General features: G+C 38.1%; 1 pseudogene; it reads left to right on the forward strand.

Annotated features, from left to right (window-relative positions):
- LOC122201109 lies at nt 1-937 on the forward strand (annotated as a pseudogene).
- Nucleotides 938-8,657: the final 7,720 nt, after the last annotated feature.

Raw genomic sequence — 8,657 nt, forward strand, 5'->3', positions numbered from 1 at the left:
ATGGCTGAAAGCAATAATTCGGAAGTGACTGAATTCATCCTCTTGGGACTCACACAAAGTCCAGAGCTTCAAGCCCTTCTTTTCGGGATCTTGCTAGTGATCTACTTAATTAGTGTCATAGGTAATCTTGGGTTAATTATGCTAATTTATATCCGTTCTCAGCTTCACACACCCATGTATTCTTTTCTCAGCAATCTAGCTTTTGTTGCTTTTTGCTACACCTCCTCTGTCACCCCTAACACCCTGGTGAACTTCCTCCAAGAAATTAAGAGAATATCCTTACCTGCTTGTGCCACTCAGTTGTGTTGCTTTATCATGTTTGTGGTCTGTGAAGTGTATATGCTCTCAATCATGGCGTATGATAGGTATGTAGTCATTTCTAAACCTTTACTCTATACCATTATCATGAACAGAAGGGTCTGTATTCAAATGGTGGTCAGTACACATTTGTATGGCTTTTCTGTGGGACTCCTACAGACAATTCTAACATTCTACTTACCTTTCTGTAATTCAAACATAATAAATCACTTCTACTATGATGATGTTCCCTGGTTGGTCTGGCCTGCCGTAAAACCCATTATAAAGATATCAAAGAACTGATATTGTTCACACTTGCTGGTTTCAATACCCTTTTCTCTCTCTTTATCGTCCTCATCTCCTGCATATTCATTCTGTTTGCCATTCTGAGGATTAATTCAGCTGAAGGCGGACAAAAGGCATTTTCTACTTTTGCCTCCCACCTGACTTCATCACCATATTTTATGGTCTTCATGTATATGCAGCCAAAACAAGCCATTCTCTGGATACTGACAAAATAGCTTCTGTTTTCTATAGTGGTAATCCCCATGATGAATCCTTTAATATATAGCCTGAGGAACCAGGAAGTCAAAATGCTTTGAAGAGAATTATAGAAAAGGTTTGCTTTACTATAAAATAAAAGACCTATGGTCTAACTGAAAGCCCTCAGAGTCGGGATGCGAAACAAAAACAAAAACAAAAGAAACAACGTTAAAAAAAACAGTTCTCGGGTGTTCTGCATTAGCATACAATATTGGTAACATGCTTTCCTATCGATACAGAGTGTACGGTAATTTTCTGATTTTATTTTCTATTATTATGAAAATTATGACTCCTGAAATTATTTAAAGATGAGAAAATAAAATAAATTCAATTGCAAATAGTGGGTTAAATTTTGTTCCATAGATCATTGAAAATAAATTTCTTTTCCATAGAGGAATTTTTCCATAGAGGAACACTCCAACTCATGGCATTGGTAAAAACCACATCTATTTCAGATCACTAAAGCAATTAAAGTTATTAACATTGCCTAAAAAATACACACGCACACACACACGTACGTGCACATGCATGCACGCACACACACACACACACACACATGTACATGCACATGCATGCACACACACACGTACTCCCAGTAAGATGAATCTGAAAAAAATTGTTGGTTCTGATGACCTTACAGGGACAATGACATCAATGCTGGTGGAACACCTAACAAAGAGACTAAAAGAGAGGGGAGGCCTGGGCAGCTAAGTCAGTTAAGTCTGACTTCAGCTAAGATCATGATCTCACCATTCCTGAGTTCGATCCCTGAGTCAGGCTCTGTGCTGACAACTTAGAGCCTGGAGCCTGCTTCAGATTCTGTATCTCCCTCTCTCTCTGCCCCCCCCCCCACTCACTCTGTCTCTCAAAAATAAAATAAAAGCATAAAAAATAATTTAAAAAAGACTAAAAGAGCAAACTCAAATTTTTGCAAATGAGACAAGTCCTTCAGAGCAGAATAAGGTCTGTGGTTTAAATAGTAATGCTGTGCCAATGTTAACTTGCCTATTTTTATAACAGGACTGTCGTCATTTAAGAATACCCCTGCTTGGGGCGCCTGGGTGGCGCAGTCGGTTAAGCGTCCGACTTCAGCCAGGTCACGATCTCGCGGTCTGTGAGTTCGAGCCCCGCGTCAGGCTCTGGGCTGATGGCTCAGAGCCTGGAGCCTGTTTCCGATTCTGTGTCTCCCTCTCTCTCTGTCCCTCCCCCATTCATGCTCTGTCTCTCTCTGTCCCAAAAATAAATAAATAAACATTGAAAAAAAAAAAAAAAAAAAAAAAAAAAAAAAGAATACCCCTGCTTTTAGTAAATATAGACAGATAAGTAAATATGAAAATGAAGCATTACGTCTTCAACTGGTTATTAAACAGTTAAGAATAAAAAGTGTGGTAAAATGTTAACATTTGGGGAAATCTGGGTCAAGCATGTACAGGAATTCTTCGTAAAATGTAAGCATCTTTTCTGTAATTCTGAAATTATGTCAAAATAAAAAGTTAAAATGAAAATAAGACCTCAGAATTTATTATTTAATTTTAGTCTTTAGTTGATTGGTATCTTTTAACACATTTCTCATTTTGGTGTTTCAGTTTCAGATTCTTTGTAAATCTTATAAAACTCTCACTTTGTGCCAATAATACAAACATTTTGATGGAAGTTTATTCATTTTAAGAGTGGGAAGAGAAAACTTTATTAATGACCTTCTGATTTGGAGACCTCTGTATTCTGGCCAAGAGAAAAATTACGCATTAAAGTTACACACAGCTGCCACTTTTAGTCAGTCGGCAACAGGCCATTGCAAAATTTTGTCACATGCAGTACGTCGAGGAAGACAAGCAAATTTCATGCTCGTGAATTTATTTCATGCTTCATTTTTTATAAAGTAAACTTCTTGCTCAGAAGCCATGTTGCTCAGAATATTTTAACAGTGAAGACAACACTCCCCTAACTTGCCTGTTTTATCAGAAGCATGGCGAGCAGGAAAGGGAAATCCCTAATCACAATAAGGGTCCATTCTGGTGATGACACACTGTTGTTTCTTCTATGTTTGAAGTGGCTAATAGAACAAGTTTGCCGCTAGAAGCCTGGCTGGCTCCTCTGTGGACATTGTCAAACTGGACACAGAGTTTATTCTCTACTATTGACAGGTTGAGCACCGAGTGGTGCATGTACAGGAATCAGCCAAAGAGATTACAGGGTCTTTTACTGAGCCAAAGAATGACCACCATCCATCCTGCCACGGCTACCTTATTTAAGAGCGCATCGCATCAGGATGCAAGGGGCTCAGTATAACAATGGACTACATGCTCAGTATTATGTTTACAGTTGCTTGACTATGAAGCAGCTTCTCTGGTAAAAGTAACTTAAGTGACTATTCCATGAACATATATACCTCCCCGCATCGGTACATTCAGAAAAATCTCTCCCCATATCGCTTATCTAGAACTACTTGTGTGAAGTTTTTATTATCTTACTTCCAAATCCCTGATCCTCAAGCCAAACTGTTAGCCCCTACTCATGAAGTACAGTCATACTTCTGGATATCCCTTCTGTGGGGAAAGTCAACAACCAAGTGCATTGCTTGGAATTAAGTTCTTACAGGGTGTTTCGCTTCTCCAGTGTCTTATATGGCTACCCTTGAATAGAGCTATATAACTGTCAAAGAATGTCAAGGGTGTGAAATTTTGTCCCACTTCTAGCCAACAAGTTAGTCTTCTATAGTTCACAGATTCTGGCACAAGACCCAAGACACCAAAGTGACAGAGGACTTTATTACTCATGACTCAGCAAGCTCCATGAGTTCCATGTTTGTATCTGTTACCCTTGTCCCCCAAAGTCTCAAGCGGACGTTGTAGAGCAGCCCAGGTTGATGGTGGACACGAAGCAAGATTATGTCACTGCCGAGAAACCCTGAACTCAGGGTTTTGTATAGTGTTGTGTAATGTAAAGAAGCCTGCTTAAAATATTCCCCGAAGGGAGAAATTATCTTTAATAAGTTGCACAGTAAAACAAAACTTTCCTCCCCTCAAAGAAAGACATCATTTCTATTTTCCAAAGTTATTTCATACATAAACATGCTTGCACAATGTTCTGGAATGAAGGGTGTCTGCTTAAAAGAGAGTCAGAAAGAGAGGCGCCTGGGTGACTGGGTCGGTTAAGTGTCCAACTTTGGCTCAGGTCATGATCTCATGCTTCATGAGTTCGAGTCTTGTATCAGGCTCTATGCTGACAGCTCAGAGCCTGGATGCTTTGGATTCCGTCTCCCTCTCTCTCTGCCCTCCCCCGCTTACAGTCCATCTTTCTCTCTCAAAAATAAATAAACATTAAAAAGTAAAAATAAATAAAAGACAGAAACATAAGAAACGCATGAAGAATTGTCTGTCTACATCCACCCTTCATTTCTACATGGGCTTGGCTTCTGGACAATTTACCCAAGAATATGCCGTTTCATAGCCAATCTGACAGGGGTTGAAACCAAATATGTTCAAATTTCCCAATACAGTTTAATTAAGGTAACTCTCAACAGGACTCCAAGAAACAGGATAAGGTCAACCTGTGGTATTAGTCGCAACCAGACTTATCAGAATCCCAGACATAGGCAGGTGAACGAACCCCATAAATCACGGTATTTTGAGAAAAGTAAGTGCCTTTCTCCTGACGCTTCTGCAATGACTTGTCCCCTTATCCCAACACATTAATTCAGGTACAGCAGGATGTATTAGTAATTGCATGGACTCCATCTTTACCCATTTGGATAAAGCTTAAGACAAATTTATCAGCAATCGCTATTTGCTTCCACTATTTACGGCCACAAAGAAGAATGTCTTGAATTTACCAGCAGGCGGTCTAATTTACCATTTAAACAGCTAGGCCATCGCCAATAGCCCAAGAACCAAACACATAACATATATACCAAGGTTCATCAAGGGAAGTATTATCCAGAATTAGTATCTTGAGCTCTGCTTACTGAGTACAGTAACCTCATCTGTTTTCTGTTCTGCTTAGGTGCTGCTGAGGCTCAACGGCCACCGCAGCCCTGTGGACACAACCGGTTTTCAACTAAAGCACATTTAGTTAGAGAGGTTCATCAGTTTCCGTGGAGTGACTACAACAAAGTATCAACTGACCTATGATTGGTGTGCCTTTGGTCTCCTAGAGACTAGAGAGGAAGATGAACATTCTTTTAAATTAATCTTTGCAGTTGTACTGAAATATCAATCATAACCACAATTTGAGACACTAATCTCAGAAGAAAGGTTTCAATGTGACTAATTGGGAAATTCATTTTTGTCTGATGGCTTTCAAAAGCTGCTACTAAATAGAAGACCATGAACTGAATGTTTATTTTTAAAAAAAAATCATAATTTTACTCTGAAACCAATGTGACACAAATTAAAGCAGAGATAGCAATTAATCAAACTGTTTTCCCAAAAGAGATAATTAAAATGTTCTTCTACCCTAGATTCTTTCATTAACTAATAACCTAGAAAGTGATCTACCATTTCAAGGGAAATAACTTTGTCCCTAAACCCTAAATATAAAATAATTGTCTGCTCTGGAATATATATAATTATATTGTTTTTCAATGTTTGCTAAAAATAATTTAATACCCAAAAAAAGCTTCCTGGGGGACCACACACACATAATAGAAAGTTATCTCATAATATCCAGGTAATTTTAAATTTTACTGGCTTCACAAAGATTTCTTTCGGGTGCACTAGACTGGACTACTTGAGGGTTTGCGGTTGAACTGAATGGCGGTGTATTAAATATTGAAAAATATCAGATCATAGGAAAAATATGTTCTATCTTAGTGAGAAAGCCTTTGGACTTATATATCTATAGCTTTTATTCACTTAATCATCGAACAGAGAGTTACTGATCATCCTCTTTGTATTAGATACTATAAAAGGTAGGTGATTCGCTTGGGCACAAAATACAAATATTAGTGCTTAACAATATCAGTTTCAAGTTTAGGATGTGTTACAGACATGTTAGCAGTTGGTTACCATATAGTGTGGCAAGTGCTACAAAGAAGAAATCAATGGATGAAAAACCTATATATGGGAAACACTTATTCTACCCTGAAAAGTCAGGAAAGCCTCCAAGAAGAAGCAGCACAACAGGGTACTGGAAGTTGAGTGGGAGGAAAGTCAGACAAAGGGAATGATGGCAAAGGGAAAGTGTTCTGCGCAGAGATTAGAAACATGTATAAAATTGGGGCACCTGGGTGGCTCACTCAGTTAAGTGTCTGGCTTCAGCTCAGGTCATGATCTCATGGCTCTTGGGTCTGAGCCCCGCGGCGGACTCTGTGCTGACAGTTAAGAACCTGGAGCCTGCTTCGGATTCTGTGCCTCCGTCTCTCTCTGCCCCCCACTTCTCTCTCCCTGTCTCTCTCTCAAAAATAGACATTTTTTTTAAAGTGTATAAAATTCTGGGTTACATTTGAATAGCAATGGTGGCTTGGAATACCTGTGACATAAACACTATACAAAGAGAACCACAAAAGATGAGCCTGATCTGAGATGTAGGAACCGGATTTTCAAGAGGTATGTCAGCCATGTTGAAGAAAGGCTTTTACCTTGAGAAGAATAGAAAGACATTGAAGAATTACACCAGGAGAGCATAAAACTGAAATTCGTGTCTATGAAAGTTTACATAAGCCAAACTGTGAGGAACAGAGAGACACAGAAAAGATTGGAGGCAAGAATAAAAATTCAGGGTCAGTTGTAACCAAATAACAAGTCATTGTGGTTGGATCAAGGAACCGATATCAGTGAAAAGATATGTAAAGTGTGTAAAGTATGAAATAGGTATCAGGGACAAATTGAATATTGGCATGGGAAATAGGAAAGCAAAGTAAAAGATAATTGGTCTGATTTGGAAAACTGAATGGATAATGGCACTGTTAGTTGAAGATGTAAAATATATACTTCAGGTCTGAGTATTAGGTTCAATGCGCAGAGATACCAAGTTATTTTCTACATGTGATACTCTTGATGACCGTCTAGAATATATAAGTGGGAATTTCTGGAGGGCATTTAGATGTATATAGAACATAGAAAATAAATGAGGGATAGAAATACATATTTGTGGTTAAGCAATGTATAGGTGTCTACTGAAGACATAGGATTGGATAAAATCACCAAACAAGAAGGGATAAAAGGGAAAGGCTGAAGGCTTTGATGAAAGCATGAATAATATGTTGTCTAAATAGAAGCAGAGACTCCAAGGTAGAAAATCAGAATGGACAAATAATAAACACAGAGACTGCTCTGTTCGGGAAACCAAAGGTGTATTCAATAGGGGTCAGTGCTACAAAGCTGCCAAGGTAAAAAGAGCTTTATTGGATTTGGGAATAGGGAAGCTAATAGTAAACTTGATGAGGGGATTCCTCCGTTTAATGGAAAAGGAAGGTAGGTTATATTTGGTTAAGTCATAAACACGATTGAGAAATCAGGGGTAGATGCTTTTCCTAAGGTATATGGTTGAAAAGTGCTAAAGAGGAGAGAAAAAATAAAATAGTAACCAAGATAAAGTTTCCAAGGGGATATTAATCAGAATTTAAGGGGACGAAGTGCTTTTTAAATTTTACTATCTTTTACTTGTCTTGACCATCATGTGCATGCGAAGTAACCTGAGACAATGTGGTGATAAAGGAAAATCAAATTAACTTATCCTCTGCTATGCTTGAGAAAGGAGGGGGGATGATTTCAATTCTGCTAGCTAGCATGCATTCAGAGTCCAGCCTGGGTTTATGGAAGTGGTCTGTAACACTTAGTTGTTCTAAAAGTTGCTTCAGTTCTATTCACCTTGGGCCATTTAGATACCTGAAGGAGGAAGGTAAAATAATGTCTCCAAATCACTGAAAGCTGTTTGAAATTTGGAAACTATTCTCTTGAAATTTGGCCAATTATTCTCTGGTGTGCATTTTGCCAAAAGACAAAGTCAGAAAAATCACAGTCCCGTTTTTCCTTGAAATCATATTATGGGTGTCTTGAAAAAAAAAAGACAGTGGATATAAGGAAAAAGAAGAAAATTTAAAGATTATACCAAACAGGATGCCTATAAATAATAGTATTCATATTTTGTTTCTTTCATTTTATATGTTCTGCACTTGATTTTGGTAATTTTTAATATTCTTATAAAATAATGAATTTGTAATAATTTCATGAGATAAACTTACAACTTAAATCATTTTTATATATGCTGCCAAAGCCACTTACATTATTTTTTTAATGTTTATTTATTTTTGAGAGAGAGAAAGACAGAACATGCGTGGGAGAGGGGTAGAGAAAGGGAGACACAGAATCCAAAGCAGGCTCCAGGCTGTGAGCTGTCAGCACAGAGCCCAACATGGGGCTCAAACCCACAAACCAGGAGATCATGACCTGAGCCGAGGTCGGATGCTCAACCAACTGAGCCACCCAGGTGCCCCAAGCCACTTACATTCTTAATGTCGCTTTTTATTTCTTTATATTTAAAGAAAAGTAGAACAAAAATTTTGCCATTATCTTGATTATAACATTTTAATTGAAATGTTCTCTTTCTACTTATACAGCTCCCTGGTGGATTTTTGTATCACGGAATTTTTCCTGGACCAAATCCTTCACACTGAAAGCATAAGTGAAATCCACACATAATTCTGAGTGCTTATCAATGTTCTTCTTCGGCCGAATTTAACATAACACCCTGATGAGCCAGGACTCTCTTCTCACAATTGAATTGATTATTCCTTAAAAGTAAAGATTATTCAGAGCCTGTGCTCTAGATGAGTTTATTGTAGATTTGTTGTTTATTGTTTATTGTTCATCTCTTTC

This window comes from Panthera leo, chromosome D1 (genome assembly GCF_018350215.1).
Source record: "Panthera leo isolate Ple1 chromosome D1, P.leo_Ple1_pat1.1, whole genome shotgun sequence".
In the NCBI taxonomy this organism is placed as follows: domain Eukaryota; kingdom Metazoa; phylum Chordata; class Mammalia; order Carnivora; family Felidae; genus Panthera; species Panthera leo.